We start from the raw sequence: 16,777 nt of genomic DNA, 5'->3' as shown, positions 1-16,777 counted from the left end.
GAGTGGGTAGGAATTTTAGGCTTCACCATCACAGCTATATATATCATATATATATCATAGAAGATATTTGAGGCAAGTGAACTCTTCCTCTGAACTGAATCACATCCCACTGGTAGCTATTTACTGATTAAAAATCAGGCAGAGAGGCACAGAGGCCCCAGGGTGTTTTAGATCTATTCTCTCTTTTAGTTCATAAGCCCATTAGGGTACAATTTTTCATCATGGTATAATCATGATCCTGAGTTCTTGAAATTTATGCCAAAAGAGCATAAGTTGTAGTAGGTCTTACCAAACTGGAAAGATTTAAGGTCAGACTGTATTAGACTCTAGGTGTGTCATCTGAAAACCAGTCCAGCTAAGTGAAGAGAGGCTTGTCCAATGCCTAGCACCATGCTTTGCTCATAGTAAGTAACTGATAAATATTTGTTGGTGGACTCAGCTGTGATCTGGCTCATTGGAGTGAGTATCCACCCCAATGGATGAAGCCAAGGGGCTTTCAAAGCACCAATGTAAAGTTAATTTCTGAGGTAGCTGGCCACTGCCAAGTACATGTTAGATAAGAGGGAAACTTCTTCCCTGGCTCCACAGCCACAGACACAAGTCAGACAGAAAGACACACACATTGGTCAAAAACACACATACCAGCCAGTCTGTGCTCTGGGCTGAGCCAGGTTTATTATACCTCTGTGACTCTCGGCTTTGCACCCCAGCTCATCAAAGCCAGAGAAACTCCTCCTCACTGCCAACCCAAACTTCACTAGTAGCATGAGCTACGTCCAAGAAAAAGATCTAGGGAGAGTTGGGGATTTTTTTCTAACTACATAGCAATTGTTGATTAATGCACGTCATTGGTTGTTAGAGTCAAAGGGGACTTTGTTTATAAATATCCAGGTAGCAGGATCCCGACCTGGGAAGGGAGCTGACCGTCAGTGTGAACCAACAAAGCAGATGTAGTGAGAGGGAAATGTTCCCTCTGGGGGTCAGCCAGGGACACGTTAACCACTTAGAGGGCCCCTAGAGAAATTTTTGTGTATGGACCATGACCCTATTTGTTTTTTCCATGTTGACCTCCCATGTTAGAAAGAAAATATTTTAATTATATTAAGATTGATCTCAAAGAATATTTTCTGATCATTGTGAATCATAAACCTTTCAACAAGGGCCATGTCGTGGAGTCTGTGAAGGACGTAGAACTTATTATGAAGGACTTCGTGAATGATTTAGGGACCCATTCTTTTAACCATAAGTTGTTGGTTTCGGTTCTTTTTTAATTCCACATTTTATTTAAAACTTAACATTGAACATCAATCAACCAAGTAAACTTGTTTAATAACTATAACCAGTTTAATCCAAATGCACAAAGTATCATCATTTTCAGTTCTCCTTGGTCCTTTCCTTCTCATTCATTTTTCCTCTTACAAAGTAGTAGTTAGTATGTATTTCATTCTTTTGGTTCTCTTTGCATTATTTCATAAAGGCTTTTTCAGGGTTTTTTTTTTGCATTCCTCATACTCGGTGTTGACTGCATTATAGTATCCTATTATGTTAATGCAACAATTTATTCAGTTATTTCTTTATTGGGGGTCATTCCAGTTGTTTCACTAGGGTTTTTACAATCACAGAATGCAGCTATCAACCAATAAGCATTTATTAAGTGCCTATTATTTTCTGGGCACAGTGCTAGGTGCTAGGGCTACAAATAAAAAACAAAACAAAAAAATAAAGCACTCCCTACATTCTACTCCTTTACATTCTGTTTTCTTTCTTTCTTTCTTTTAATTCTGAAGTTAGCAAACACCAAACAAAAAGAATATTTCCACATACATCGTAGAACAGGATAGGATTGTTTTGTTTATGACCAAAAATGTATTCTGCACCCTGAGCCTATCACCTCTGTCAGGACGCAGTAGTATATTCTGTTCCTTCCTCTGTCTTCTGTAATTGTGGTTGATCTTTGCATGAATCAGAGTTCTCAGTCTTTCAAATTTGTTTTTCTTTATAATGTTGTTATTGTATAAATTGTTCTCCTGGATCTACTCACTTTACTCTGCATAGGTTCATACAAATCTTCCCAGTTTTCTCTGAAGTTGTCCTTTTCAACATTTCTTATGATGAAATAACATTCTAGCACATTCATATATCATAATTTGTTTAACCATTCCATAGTAGGTGTGCAGCTATTTGATTTCCAAATTTTTACAACTACAAAAAGAGCTACTATAAATATTTTTGTACCTCTGGATTCCTTTTTCTCCTTCTTTGATCTCTTTGGGATGTGGACTTTGTGATGTTCAGTCACTTCTAACACCTTATACATTGGCAGAGTCAGACACTATGTTGCCCCTCCTCAGGGGATTTTCTGTGTTTCATGTTTACGAATATATCTTAGGTTGCCTCTCCATGCACCCTAAGTCCCAATAAGAGGAGATAGATTGTTGAGATACTGGGGAAATGGAGGGACCTGTATAAGGGCAACTAGGGAATTTAGTAGAGAGAGTGCTTGGGCTTGGAGTCAGAAAGACCTGTTTGAGTCATTCATCAGAAACGTATTAGCAGTCGAACCTTAGAAAAATCCCTTAACTTTGGTTCCCTGATCTGTTAAAAGGGATACTGTTAAATAACAGTTATCTACCTTATAGGACCATGGTAATCAATAATAATAGCTACAATTGAAATAGTTTGCAAAGCATTTTACGTATTATCTTGTTCGATCCTTACAACAACCCTGGAAGATGGATGCCAGTATCACTCACATTTTTCAGATGGGGAAACTGAGGCAGAAAGAAGTTAAGTGACTTCCTCAGGGTCACACGGCTAGTGAGTTTCTGAGGCAGGATTTTAAAATCAGGTCTTCCTGACTCCAAGTCTAACATTCTATCCACTATACTACCCAGCTGCCTGTTGTGAGGATTAAATGAGAAACGTAAAACAGCATGCTGATATTACTATTATTCATCTTCTCCCCTCTGCCCCTACCTTTTCTTTAAGAGACTCTTGCCATAGGAGATTTGGCATACAGGATTCGAGGAGAGATGCTGTAGTGATCCAACCCCCCCTTGGAATTGGTGGCCATAAAAGTATTTCAGGTTGAAATTATGGGTACCATTTGCAACCAGTCAGTCAAGAAACATTAAGCACCTACTATGTTCCAGGCACTCTGATTAAAACAAAGAAAGGTAATACAGTGCCTGTCCTCAATAAGCTTACAGTCTTTGGAGAAGACAACACACAAAAGGAAGTGGAAAGGAAGGGAGGCTTGGAGGAGGATGGTAGTCACTGAGAGAGCATGATGGAGAGATCCATCATTCATTTAGGTGGGAAAAGAAAAGATGACTGATCTGGGCTCCTCCTTAAATTGAGGCTCTGGAAGGAGCTCTCCACCCACTAATCAAAGGGAAAGAGAGGCCTTAATGGCAGAGTACCTACAAGGTATGAGTTCCAAGGCAGAGATGATTTTGTAGAGGGTACTGACAAGGTCACAATACAATGTATTGGCCAAGCATTGGCCTGAGACTTGAAAGGTGTCTGTGCCAGCCACACTTCTCAGGTCCTGCAGAACTCACCTTTAGGGAGAGCAAGCACTGCCTTGGGCTCCATCCTCCCAGAGCCTAGCTGCCACGGATGCTCTTTCTCTGTGCCCTCCTACTCCTCTAACTGAAGAGTAGCAGCAGATAGGAGAGGAGAGACCCAGATTAGGAGCAGAATTACAAGTTGCTGACTGAGACCGCAATGGAGGATTGTCAAACGGTAGATAGAGGCAAATCCTGGAGCTAGAAACTTTTCCAAAAGTTCATCAGCTTTGAAATGGACAGACAAATTAATTAATTAATTAGATTATTTAGTGTTATGCTCTTAGCATTGGGACTTACAAAGTTGATACAGTCTTTACCCTCAAAAACCTTATGTTCTAATGGGGGAGACATTGTTGCCAAGTCCAATTGGTTTTGCTTTCCTAACATTTCTTCTGTAAGTTCCATTCTCTTCCCTGATACTGCCACCGCCCTGGAGCCATCACCTTGCCTAGACTGTTGCATTAGCCTTTTGATTGTTCTCCTTATTTCAAATTTCTTCCCACTCTTCTTCTCTTCTCCATTCAGCTGTTAAATGAATCTTCCTAAAAATTAATCTGACCATGCCACCCCCTTATTCAATAAACCTCAGTGGCTCCCTATAGCCTCCAGGCTCAAATATAAAATCCTGTGTGTCATTCAATGCCCTTCACACCTTTCCAGTATTCTTACACCTTAATCTCTCCTGGCCCCCAATCTATGTACAATGTGATGTAGTGATTCCCAATCTGGGCAAGCCTTGCCTGGAATTCTCTTCGTCCTTATCTCTACCTCCTGGATTCCTTCAAGTCCTAGCTAAAATCCCACCTTCTGCAAGAAGCTTTTCCTAAACCCTCTTAATGTTAGTGCATTAAATGAGAAACGCTAGTGCTACTGCCCTCCTTCTGTTGATTATCTCCAAATTATTCTGCATATATCTTGTTCGTATATAATTGTTTGCATGTTGTTTCCCCCATTCGATTGTGAGTGCCTAAAGACCAGGGTCTATCTTTTATCTTTCTTTGTGTCCCTAGTATTTAGGATAGTGACTGGCACATATTTGGTGGTGGTGGTGGTGGTGGTGGTCCTTCATTCACAAAGAGGACCACGACATCAGGGAGGTGATGCCATAACTTGCAAGTGAATTAGATTTAAGTGAGGGAGGGCTGTGCAAAGTCACCAGCCTCACTCTCTCCTCTGGAACCATCTGGGTCCAGTGGCAAGCTATAGATCAGGATGACTAGAGATGCTCCCAGATGCAGTGGGAGATCTTGGCCTTTTTAAGTTAAAGTCTTTTCCAGGTCTCAATTTGACTGAGGCAACACCCATTCATGCTCCTAAATGCTTATTGACTGAATGACTGAAGATATACATTTATAAGGGAGTGTGAGACAGGGAAGAGAATTTCCAGGGAAGGTCTGAAAAGTCACAAAACAGTGAATGGAACATATGCTTTTTTGAGATAATAGTAGTGATGATTTGATTACTGAGAAAGATCTGGAAGTTGGTGGGGGAGGGAGGAGAAGGAACAAGGATGAAGGGATGGAATGTACCAGGTAGCAAAAGGCCAGGATAGAGACAGGGACACATGATCACAGGGAATGGAAGGGAAGGAAGGAACATTGAGGAGGAGGGACAGGGTGAGACAGCCTTCTTTTGCAACATTTCCTTTGTTTTTTATTTGGTATAAATTCTTGTCTCTCAGAAGAGTCACAGACACCCAGCTCTTTCCCCTAATCTTTTGGAAAGCTTGGGAAGGCCTGCAGAAGCAAGTTTAGGTTTCAAGAAATGGTTGGAATGGTTTCCTTTTATTTTCATTTTATACAATGAAACACGTAGCCAATAGGACACTATTTGTTTGTTTTCTATGGATATGTGGGGTTCAGACTGAAAAAGAAAATTCCAGATGTGGGGTGGTGGTGGGGTGTAACAAATCAGACATTTTCCTATTAATAATTTTGGAGGCATATGCCCTAGGGGCCTAGAATCTAGGCCCTAAATCATGTCTTTTTTTATTTAATCAATTTAAGTTCTACAATTAACAAATTTTTTTCTCCTTCCACTTTTTCCCCATTTCCCCCTCCACCTTTTGTTTTTGTTCTTGAAATCTGCACAGCCTTTGAGCTGAACATGAGAGTGGGGGAAGTGTTCTCTTGAGCACCTATCAGAGAGACCTTGATAAGACCACTGGGTTGGTGGCTCAAGCATAATGCCACCTGCTGGGCAAATTTTATATTACTCTTCTCCTTTGATGATTAATCAATAAAATTACACTTTACCTTTCTGAAGGTTTAAGGAAGTGCAGCTAGATGGTGCAGTGGATAGAGAGCCAGGAAAAGAGATCTTCCTGAGTTCAAATCCGGCCTCAGACACTTACTAGCTGTGTGACCCCGGGCAAGTCACTTCACCCTGTTTGCCTCAGTTCCTCATCTGTAAAATGAGCTAGAGAAGGAAATGACAAACCACTCCAGTGTCTTTGCCAAGAAAACCCCAAATGCGGTCACAGAGAGGAGGACGCAACTGGGCAACAACAGTAGGCAACACAAAAACCAATGTCAGCTGCTTGCATATTTCCATACTGGAAGACCTGAGTTCAAATCCAGCCTCAGATTTACTAGCTGTGTGACCCTGGGCAAGTCATCTGACCTTTGTCTCAGTTACGCCAACTGTAAAATGGGGATAATAACAGCACCTAATTCTGAGGGTTGTTGTGAGGATCAAATAGGTAATAACTGTAAAGCAGCTAGCACAGCACCTGGTACATAATAGGCGTATAATAAATGCTTGTCTCCTTCCTTCTTGTATCAGAGCCTTCCTAAGGGACCCGAAAATAATCTTCTAGGCAATCTCTTTACTAACAAAGTTGGTTCCCATTAAAAGGAAAAGCCTATAGTTGTGCAAAACTAATGAAACAGGGAAAGAAAACTGAACTGAAAACTCTCTTTACAGAGAGACCCAACTTTGCGTCCTGCTCAACATCTATTAACTTCAGTTCCCATATGTGCAAAATGAGGGTGATGATATCTATCACACCAAACTCACTGGGTTATTGTCTGCATTAAATGAAGTAACACAGGGTGTCCCAAAAGTCTTAGTGCAGTTTTAAGGGTTTTTTTTTTTTTAATACCTTAAAGAGGGGAGGGGCTGGGAGGCAGGGACCATCTCAGCTTTGTAGTTGTAGCACCAGTGCTTGGCACATGATAGACTTTAATATCTTACATACTACACTAAGACTTTTGGGACACCCCATAAGCACTTTCCAAATCTTGAAATGCTATATATATGATATGCTGTGTGTACAAACCGCACAGTGTAGGCCTCGGCAGCCCTGGGCTATAACCACTGACGGAACGGCCTCTTAGGGTGAGTCTTAGGGGGAGCAAGTGAACTGGTCACCTCACCACATCATGAGTGAGCCTTTGTTTCCTTATGGGTTTTGGATGGGGAGAATGAATCAGCCCAGACAAGAAAGAGGAAGAAACAGGGCCCAAGCCAGGAGGGTACCCCAGGAATGATCACAACCTCACAAAAGGACAGAGGACAGGGGAGGGAAGGGCTGTCTCATGTCATTGCTCAAACAGGGGCAAGTGGCCTTTTAAAAAAATGTTTCATTTATTTATTTAATTTTTATTTATTTATTTATTTATTTGATTTTTGATTTCTGGAAATAAACAAGCATTTCCATAACATAGTATAGCAATAATAATAATAATAACTGGTCTTTTTCTGGCAGGTAGTGTGGTGTTTTGGTGAGCAATTTGTCTTCTCAACTCCAATTGTTTTCTCCTTGACCCCAGGAAAGCACCCTCACTCCACAAGGTTCCCTGTCCCTTTTTGGAGGTGTTTTGCTCTTGTGCTCTCTCTTATCCACCCCACCAAGGTCTCCCCAGTTGAGTTTTTTCCTAAATGACACCTCTATGCCCCTACTTTTCCCACCCCCATGCTGGTCTCAGGCCAGAGACAAGGAAGGGAGACCAGGAAGGGAGCATCGAATCTCTCTTCCACACTAGAGCAAATCACTCACACGTTTGAAAACCACTCTTCCATCCCCTCTAGGTCTTCCCTTTTCTAGGCTAAGCATTGTCCCATTTCCTTTAACTGACTTCCTAAGTTCTCTTCCTCATCCTGGTCTCCCTCTTTAGAAATGTTCTCCAGTTTCTCTATGAAGACATGAAAGGGGAAGTGGTTGTTAGGACTAAATGTTGATGATGGAGATTACAACAACAATGACAATAATAATAGCTAGCATTTCTGTAGTACTTTAAAAACACTCTACTGGTAATCTTGCTTACTTTCCCTACCAACCCTGAGAAACATTCCTGTTTCAAAAATATGGAAACTGAGACAGAGCTTAAGGGTCTGAGGGTCACAAGTGTCTGAGGCAGGATTTGAACTCAGGTCTTCCTGCCTCTAAGTCCAACAAGCTACCTTGCCTGGTCCCTGTCTCAACCTCTTAACCTGTCTACTGGGCCAAATTGAATTTTTTGAAAGCATCAAGCCCTAAATGGCAAATGCTCCATAGGTGAGCCTCCTTTTTGGATATCAGTCACCCCCAGATGGGACTTCCCAAACCCCTCCCTCCCCTGTTGTTCACCATCTGGGGAGAGAAAAATCTCTCCTTTTTTTTAAGCCCCAAAGAAACTCCCTTTGTTCCTCAAAATTGTTACCTTATAGCCCAGAGGACAAACCTGCTTCTGCCTGGGGAAAGACCCAGATGGCTCATAAAAAAACTACTTTCCTTCTTTGCCTGCTCCAGAAGAAATGCTTTGGACACTTATTGAAAGAGGAAACTCTGAGTCAGTCCTTCTTGCTAACCCAGTTTACTCCTTGACACACACAAACACACAAACACCCCCCACACACACACCCCTCAACTTTAGTTGGAGGGTGGGGTAGGAGAAGGATGAGTACAGTGTGGAAGCAGGCAGAAAGTTGGCTGTGGGAGAAAGTGTGTAGGGGTGGTTAGACACGGAGGATGTTGGTGGAAGAAGTCAGGAATGGGTTAGGAAGCTGGAAATGGAGGGTGCTGGGAAGTGGTTTATGGAGGTGCAACAAGGGGGTTTGGGAGGAGTATGGGAGAAATGACAATGGGGGCAAGTTGAGGGGAAGACAAGAATGAGAGTTTGGGGAGACCTAGGGATGGGAGGTGGTGCTGAGATGGAGGGGGAATGCCATGTAAGGATTTAGCTTGACTGTGGAGCTTTAGCAAACTCCATCTCTAACCCTGTAATTAGAGAGGGAACAGTATTAATCCCAGGCTGTGCCCCAGGGGATGTGGGCGGAGACTGGGAACTGTGACCAGCAAACCTCCTATTGATGAGGCTGGATTCCAGGCATGCCTGGGTAAAAAATGAAGGAGCCAAGCACTTCGTTCCCATGCCCTACCTTCAGTCTGGCACCCCCCACTTCGGACACTCTGTTGTCAGGCCCCTTTTCCTTGGTGAGTTCTTGTGGGATTTAGATGTGTGTGAGCATTGGCCAATCATGTCACTTCTGTAAAATGGCGGCCAAGGTCTCATCCAGCTCTACCTGTGTTTCTGCATCCTGTTGGAGGTCTCCCTATCAGCTGCCTTGAGAACTCCAGGCCTTCCTGAAGTCTAACTTTAACCTTCCGTGCTAGAATATAAAGCAATTTCCATTTGCCTGGCCTTTGAGAGAAATTAAGAAGTTTTCGCTCATTTCCAACTCCTTTTGCTCAGGGATTATTACTCCTTTTCTTTCCCAAGTGAAGTGGTTGCTTTGGTCCTTCCCCAAATTCAGTAGCCTTTTGAGGGAAGAGTTTGTTCATCGAGCTGGAAGGGATTGTAGAGAACCTGGTTCATGTCCTTATTTTACGGGTAAGGAAACTGAGGAATTGTTTGTTGTTTTATGACTGGGTCACCAGAGCAAGATGGTGCAACAGACAGAGCAAAGGACCTAGAGTCGGGAAGTTGTTGTTCGTTCATTTCAGTCCTGTCTGACCCTTTGTGACCCCATTTTGGCGTTTTCTTAGAAAAGACATTTGGAATGGCTTGCCATTTCCTTCTCCAGCTCATTTTACAGAGGAAGAAACTGCGGTAAACAGGGTTAAGTGACTTGCCCAGGGTCACACAGCTAGTAAGTGTCTGAGGCCAGATTTGAGCTCAGGAAGATAAGTCTTCCTGACTCCAGGCCCCGAACTCTATTCACTAGCTGACCTAGGAATCAGGAAGACCTGAATTCAAATCTGGTCTCAGACACTTACTACCTGTGTGACCAGGGGCAAGTCACTTAGCCTGTGCCTTCCTCAGTTTCTTCAGCTACAAAGTAGGGATGATAACAGCACCTATCTTTCAGGAGTTTTGTGATGAGATAATATGTGTAAAGCACTTAGGACAGCACCTTGCAGTTGTAGGTGTTTAATAAATGCTTACTCCCTTCTTTATATCACCCAATCTGCAAATGCAGTGCCTACTCCCTGGCTGGTCTCACTCTGATGACTACAGGAGCTTTAACCTACCACATTCTGGACCCGGGCCATCTCACCCCTCTTTAAGCAGTCTGGTGCCCTCTCTATCCCCAGCTCCAGGGGCACAACGTGTTGGTGCCAGACTTAGTGCAGATGCCGTTCCACTTAGCCCACTGGAGCTCAAGAGATCTGCCTACCACAGTCTCCCATGTAGCTGGGATGACAGGCCTGTAGCACTACATCCAGGGAGATTCAGTTTTAGAGATATGAAATGCCCTGTGAGAGGTTACCCAGCCAGCACTCAGGACCAGAACCCAGATCTGCTGACCGTCAGGCCCAGTACTTTTTGTTAGCTGTCTTTCTTAGGTGAAGGCTAAATCATCAGCCATCTAAGCTAGAAGTGCCTTTTTAGGTCGTTTCATCCAGGACTTATATTTTACAGAGGAAGAAACTGAGGCACAGAGGAGAGGTAAAGAGAGTTTTCCCTGATCGCAGGACCATGACGCCAATTCCAGGGGTGTTGCCACTACACCAACTGCCTCTTTCAATCTCTTTGGTCTCAAACTCTCAGGGAACAGGTATCTACTTATCTTTACAGAGCTGGGATTGTAGTAGGTGGTCTCTACGGTCTCTCCTTCCACAGGCCCATTCCTGGATTCTAAGACATTTGAAAAAAAATGCCTTAGAACTTCTTGGCGTACTTGGCTTCCTCCAAAGAAGCCCAGGGACAACTAGGTGGTTTTGAACAGGGGTTCAATTTGCTGAGAGTCGGTCCCAGGGGCCATTAAGGCCCTGTCATGCAACCTAACTCCCAGGCCTAGGGAAGACTCCAACTCTGTCTTCCCCTCCCTTCTTTTCTGCTCCTCCCTTTTGTTTTCTCCTCCTCCTCCTCTCTCTTCCACTCCCATTCTCTTTTTGCCCTTCCCTCCCTCCTCATTTCTCTAGCCTTTCCCCATCAGGAAGGGGGTCTGGGGGAGAGTTGGGGGCTGGGTCACCTCCATGATTTGGAATGTTTCTCTTCTTCTTCTCCCTCCCAGGGGCCCTCCCTTGATCCCCAGAGCTGGGGGAGCTTATCTCTAAATCAATTCTCCAAACTTCCAGGCACGCATCTTTGAAATCTGAGCCCCAGCAGTCTCTGTAGCCTGGCTCAGGCCTCAGACCTGCCAAGCTAGGCCCTAACTGGCTGATTATAGCCAGAGCAGCATTTTTGTTTCGAGCTTGGGGAAGCCCCAAGACTGCCAGAGGTCAGGAGGTCCTATGGAGACTTCTTTCCTGGCAAAGGAAAAGAAACACATAACCCCATGGAGACCTGAGCTGCCCCCACCTAACCTGGGGCCTATTTGCCAAGGGTTCAGAGTCTCAGGATCTTGCCCTACTAGCAAAGAGCTAATTCTGGAACCACGCTTCCACCCCCCATTCCCCACAAGTTACCTGGAATCAGGGCACAGACACCATCACCCTGGAGTGGAATCTCAGGTTTGCCACCTCTAAGTTTATGGAATCAAGACCCACAGAGACAATGAAAACAGATTCATAGCTTAGGATAAGCTGTGTATCTCTGCCCGCCTCCCATTTCTACCTGTTAAAATGTCCCTCTCATAAACAAAAACACCGGGGCAGCTAGGTGGCACAGTGGATAGAGCACCGGCCCTGAAGTCAGGAGTACCTGAGTTCAAATCCGACCTCAGACCAAACACTTGACACTTACTAGCTATGTGACCCTGGGCAAGTCACTTAACCCCAACTGCCTAAAAAAATAAATAAACTAACTAACTAACTAACTAAATGAATGAATGAATGAATGAATGAATGAATGAATGAATGAAAAACACCCCGGAAGGTGTAACTGGATGAAGTCCCTAATACCTCCATATCTCAGTTTTCTCTCCTTTCAATTAATTTTTTCAATTAATAAGCATTTATTTTTTCTCTCTCTCCACCCCATAGGGAAAAAAAATCCTTCCCTTCAATTAGATATGTTTTATTAATACTCTTTCCTTTTTTCATGTCATTATCACTTCCCAATGCTCCTCCACCCCCGTAGAACCCTCCCTTATAACAAAGAACACAATCAAGTTAAAAAAAGTAATCAAACCATGACTCATATCTGGAAGTATATGCCTTGTTTTATACCTATAGTTTACCACCTCCTCCCCCATTAATCCTCAGGAGTCAGTTTAGTGACTTTGATCAGGGTTCTGAAGTCTTTCAATGATGTTCTCCTTTTATGGTACCTCCTCTGGGAGGCACTTCCCAGACAATTTCAATTTATGGGTTGGGTTCTCCCCTCAATCCCCACCCCTGGTGGACAACTATCCCAGCTTCAAGGTATTCTGTGGGTCCATACTCCTAAACCTATACAGCTCATGAGCCCCCACCAACATGCTTATTGTCAGTAGTCAGCTATTGGATATAATTAACTCAAAGCAAATGCTTTTGTTGATGTAATATAATTAATGGTGTACTGGTAAATGTTTAAGAAACAGCTCTCTGGGGAGAAAATATACCACAAAACACTCAAGTTTAATATACATTTTTAACATTTTCTCCATCCCTTTCTTAAGTCCAGACCATCAACAAAATAATAAACCAAACCCTGATTTGTAGCATTTACCAATTTCTGAGGTGTGACTTCTCACACTGAAAATTTAACAATTGTCCCACATTCAAGCTGGCCTCTCACTCGCCCCTAATATGCAAGATCCATAGCTAAAAAATGGTATTCCCATAAAGCTGTATTCCACTACAGATACACACAGAATCAGGGAGAAGATTGGGTATTTCCATAGAATCAATGAATGAATGAGCATATATTAAGCATTTACTATGTGCCCCAACACTATGCTAAACTTTTTTTTTATAAAAACAAAAATCAAGATAGTCTCTGCCCTCAAGGAGATTATATTCTAAATGGGAAGAGGAGTGATGATGGACAGGGGCATTTTGTTTGTAAAGTTACTGAGATGGTGAATGGAGCCAAATGGCATAGATTGACACACCATTTCTAGGAGTAATAGCAGTATTGATTGATTGATTATGGTTCCTGAACTGGAAAGCCAATGTCAGAGAGGAAGGGTACAAGCAGGGGGCAAGGTAGGTAGCTGTCTAGAAGATGCCTGAGAATGGAGTAAAACATGTCTTCCTGAAACATGCCCCCATGAGGCAATCCCTGATCAGACCAGGGTAAATCAAATCATCATATCCCACTTTAACTGCAGAGATGCTACTATAAATATTTTTGCACGTATGGCACCTTTCCCTCTATCTTTTACGTAATTGAGATATATGCCTAGTTATAGTATGGTTCCAAATTGCTTGCTGGATTGGTTGGACCAATTCACATCTCCTCCAGTAGTTCCTTAGAGTGCCTGTCTCCCCAGAGCTCCTCCGGCTGCTACCATTTCTATCTTTCATCATCAGTACCAGTCTGATGGGTATGAGGTGGAGCCCCAGAGTTCCTTTAATTTGCATTTGTCTTATCATTAGCGATCTAGAGCATCCTTTCCTATAGTTGTTGATAGCTTGCTTTTCTTCTTCTGAAAAGTTGCTGTTCAAATATTTTGACCACATATCTTTGTTATGGGAGCTTTAGCAAGAATAAAGAAATGTTTGCTGGGAAGATTCCCACCCCTGCCCCATTAACTATTCCTTTTTTTCATTCTCTTTGTTGTTGTTCAGTTGTTTCAGTCATGTCTGACTCTTCATGACCCCATTTGGGGTTTTCTTGGCAAAGAGATTGGAGTGGTTTGCTATTTCCTTCTCTGGCTCATTTTACAGATGAAGAACTGAGGCGAACAGGGTTAAGTGAGTTGCCCAGAGTCACATGGCTAGTAACTCTGAGGCCAGATTTGAATTCAAGAAGATGGGTCTTCCTGTCTCCAACCTTGGCACTCTATCCACTGTACCACCTAACTTCTTCTGTAATTTTATATAATTTTAGTTCTAGCTGCATTAATTTTGTTTGCACAAAAGCTTTTTAATTGTATATGTACTCATATGTATTTTTTAAACTTTGCCTTTTCTTCCTTTCCTTTTCTTGTTGTTTCATTTATTTTAGTTTCCTTATCAAGAAGAGATGAGGAGGCCCTGTAAAAATGAGGAGTATTAGATTAGCCAGAGAAGTCAAACTCCACTGGAGGGCCATAAGGCTCCAGAGACACTCCTGAGAGCTGCCTAAACCAGATTAAAATGTCATTGGGAGATGTTTAACAAAAATAAATAAAAATACAGTACAACATAGCTAATGTTAATTTATGGTTTTCTAAGTCAATTGCAATGTGCAGGAATCTTTTCTATTTAAGTTTGACATCGCTGGCCTAGAAAATTTCTAAGGCCTCTTCCAGCACTAACATTCTGGGATTCTGTAACTTTTCCCTTGGCCCAAGAGAAGGGGGCTCCAGAAAAGTTGGAAGGGGTGGGGAGAAAACTATCCCCGATGGTAATCACAGTCTTCCAGGAGCTTGACTTTAAATTACTTCAGCAAAGGATTTCAGTGAGTGAAGAATCTATGCTCTTGGGGGTCCTGATGCAGATCAGAAGAGCTGCTTTTTAAAAAGCATTGCTTAAAAAGCAACTCTGGTCAAATTGTGGCCATCATTTAGCCTCTCCAGAACTAGTCAGACCACTCCCACGTGGCCAGGCCACTGGGCAGGGTTGCAATTGGGGAGGGGTGCTCAGGCCCATTACATTAATAATGCTCTAACATTGATATAGCAGCTTTTCAGGGTGGCCTTGTGGGTGGAGTGCTAGACATGAAGTCAGAAAGGGCTGGGTTCAAATCTTGCCTTTAACATTTACTGGGTCACTTAACCTGTATGAGTCTCGGTTTCTTCATCTATAAAATGGAGACAATAATACCTCTACCTCTCAGGGTTGTTGAAAAACTCAAATGAGATTATTTACATAAAGCACAATTAGTATTAAAAAAGCATATTCATATCCATTCTCTAACTCAAAGCAGACAGTTGGTGGGATGCAAGCTGTTTAGATACATTGGGAGCTTCTACCGCCCAGAGCCAGGCCAAGTAGTACCTATTAGGTATGATTTCAGGGACAGCAGGAAAGCCCCTTTTAAGAGTAAGATTAAAGTCCTCCTTCATTTTAGTCCCTTGTCAGTGAATTGAATCCAATTTATCCTGTACATATCTTGTTTGTCTGTGGTTGTTTGCATAGTGTCCCCATTATTAGACTGTGAGTGCCTTGAGGGCAGGGTCTGTCTTTTGCCTTTCTTTGTATCAGAAGTGCTTAGTACAATGCTCGGTGCATCATATGGCTTGTTGATTTGACTTGACTAGGAAATGCCTTGATGCCCTGGGGGAGAGAGGGAGTTAGAGAGAAAACATCAAATCTTTAATTCCCCAATGGGAGAACAGAATTAAAGTGCGACCATCCCTGGAAGAGTCAAGCTGTCAATGAGCATTTATTAAGTACCTGCTGTGTGCCAAGGCACTGTACTAGGCAAAAATCAGTCCCTGACCTCAAGGAGCTTGCAATTTACTAAGGGAAACAACATGAAAACCTCTATGGTCAAACGAGATATATTACCAGATAAACTGGAGATAACTAACCGAAGGAAGAAACTAGCCTTAAAGGGGACTGAGAAAAGCTTTCTCTAGAGTGTAGCTGGGATTTGAAGGAAGCTAGGAAAGTCAGGAGGTAGAAATGAGGAGGTAAGGAATTACAGACATGGGGGATAGCCACTGAAAATGCTCTGAGTGGGGAGAGGGAACACAGGTAAATGAAGTTACATTCAAGTGTGAGTGACTAATGTCAGAGCTTTTAAATCCCTAGGCTTTCAGGGTGGCCACAGTCCCTTCTTGTTGAAGGCCTTTTTCTTCAAGATGCAGCTGAAATCCTACTTCCTGACTTCTCAGATGAGTTGCAGCTCAAAATCTGTGGTGGATTAGACTTGATGACAGCCAAAGCTTCTCCAGATAGAAATCTTCAATCTCATTTATGGTCTAGGAAACCTTCTCTGGTCCACCCAATTGGATATGATCTTTCCCTCCTTGGATTTCCCTAGAGCCCTTTATCAATACCTGTCTTTTGTTCTTACACATTTGAGCTTTATCATCCTTATTTATATGGGAGAGTCACAAGGTCAGATCTGCATTTAAGGCAAATAACTTTGACAGTAGTGTGTAGGATGGACTGGAAATGGGAGAGACCTGAGGCAGGCAGACCAATTAGGGGGCTGTTGCAATAATCTAGGCAAGAGGTAAGGAGGGTCTGGATTGAGCTGGTAGCTGTGGGAGTCTAGAAAACGGGTCAGATGTGAGAGAAGTGAAGGGAAAACTAGCTAGATCTGGCAACCAATTGGATATTTGAATGTGGGAGAGTGAGGGGGCCAAGATAATGCTGAGCTTTTGACCCTGAGACACTGGAAGGATGGTCGTGCTTCCTTGATAGAAATAGAGAAGTTTAGGGAGGGAATTAATTGCAGAGGAACAGTAGCAGGTTCGGTTTTAGATAAGTTGAGTTGAAGATGTCTTAGAGACATCCAGTCTGAAATGTTAATCATCACACAATACAATATTGCTTTACTGTGTACAACATTCTCCTGGTCCTGTTCACTTCACTATGCATCAGTTCATGTAAGCCTGTCCAAGTTTTTCTGAAATCATCCTGCTTGTCATTTCTTATAACACAATAATATTCCATCACGATCACATAGCACAGCCTGTCTAGCCATTCCTCAGTTGATGGGCATCCCCTCTATCTCCAATTCTTACTACCACAACAAGAGTTGCTACAAATATCTTTGTACAAATAGCTCCTTTTCCTTTTTCTCTATATCTTCATA

This window comes from Phascolarctos cinereus, unplaced genomic scaffold, assembly GCF_003287225.1.
Source record: "Phascolarctos cinereus isolate Bilbo 61053 unplaced genomic scaffold, phaCin_HiC Scaffold_3;HRSCAF=262, whole genome shotgun sequence".
Lineage (NCBI taxonomy): Eukaryota > Metazoa > Chordata > Mammalia > Diprotodontia > Phascolarctidae > Phascolarctos > Phascolarctos cinereus.
This window is presented reverse-complemented; position numbering follows the sequence as displayed.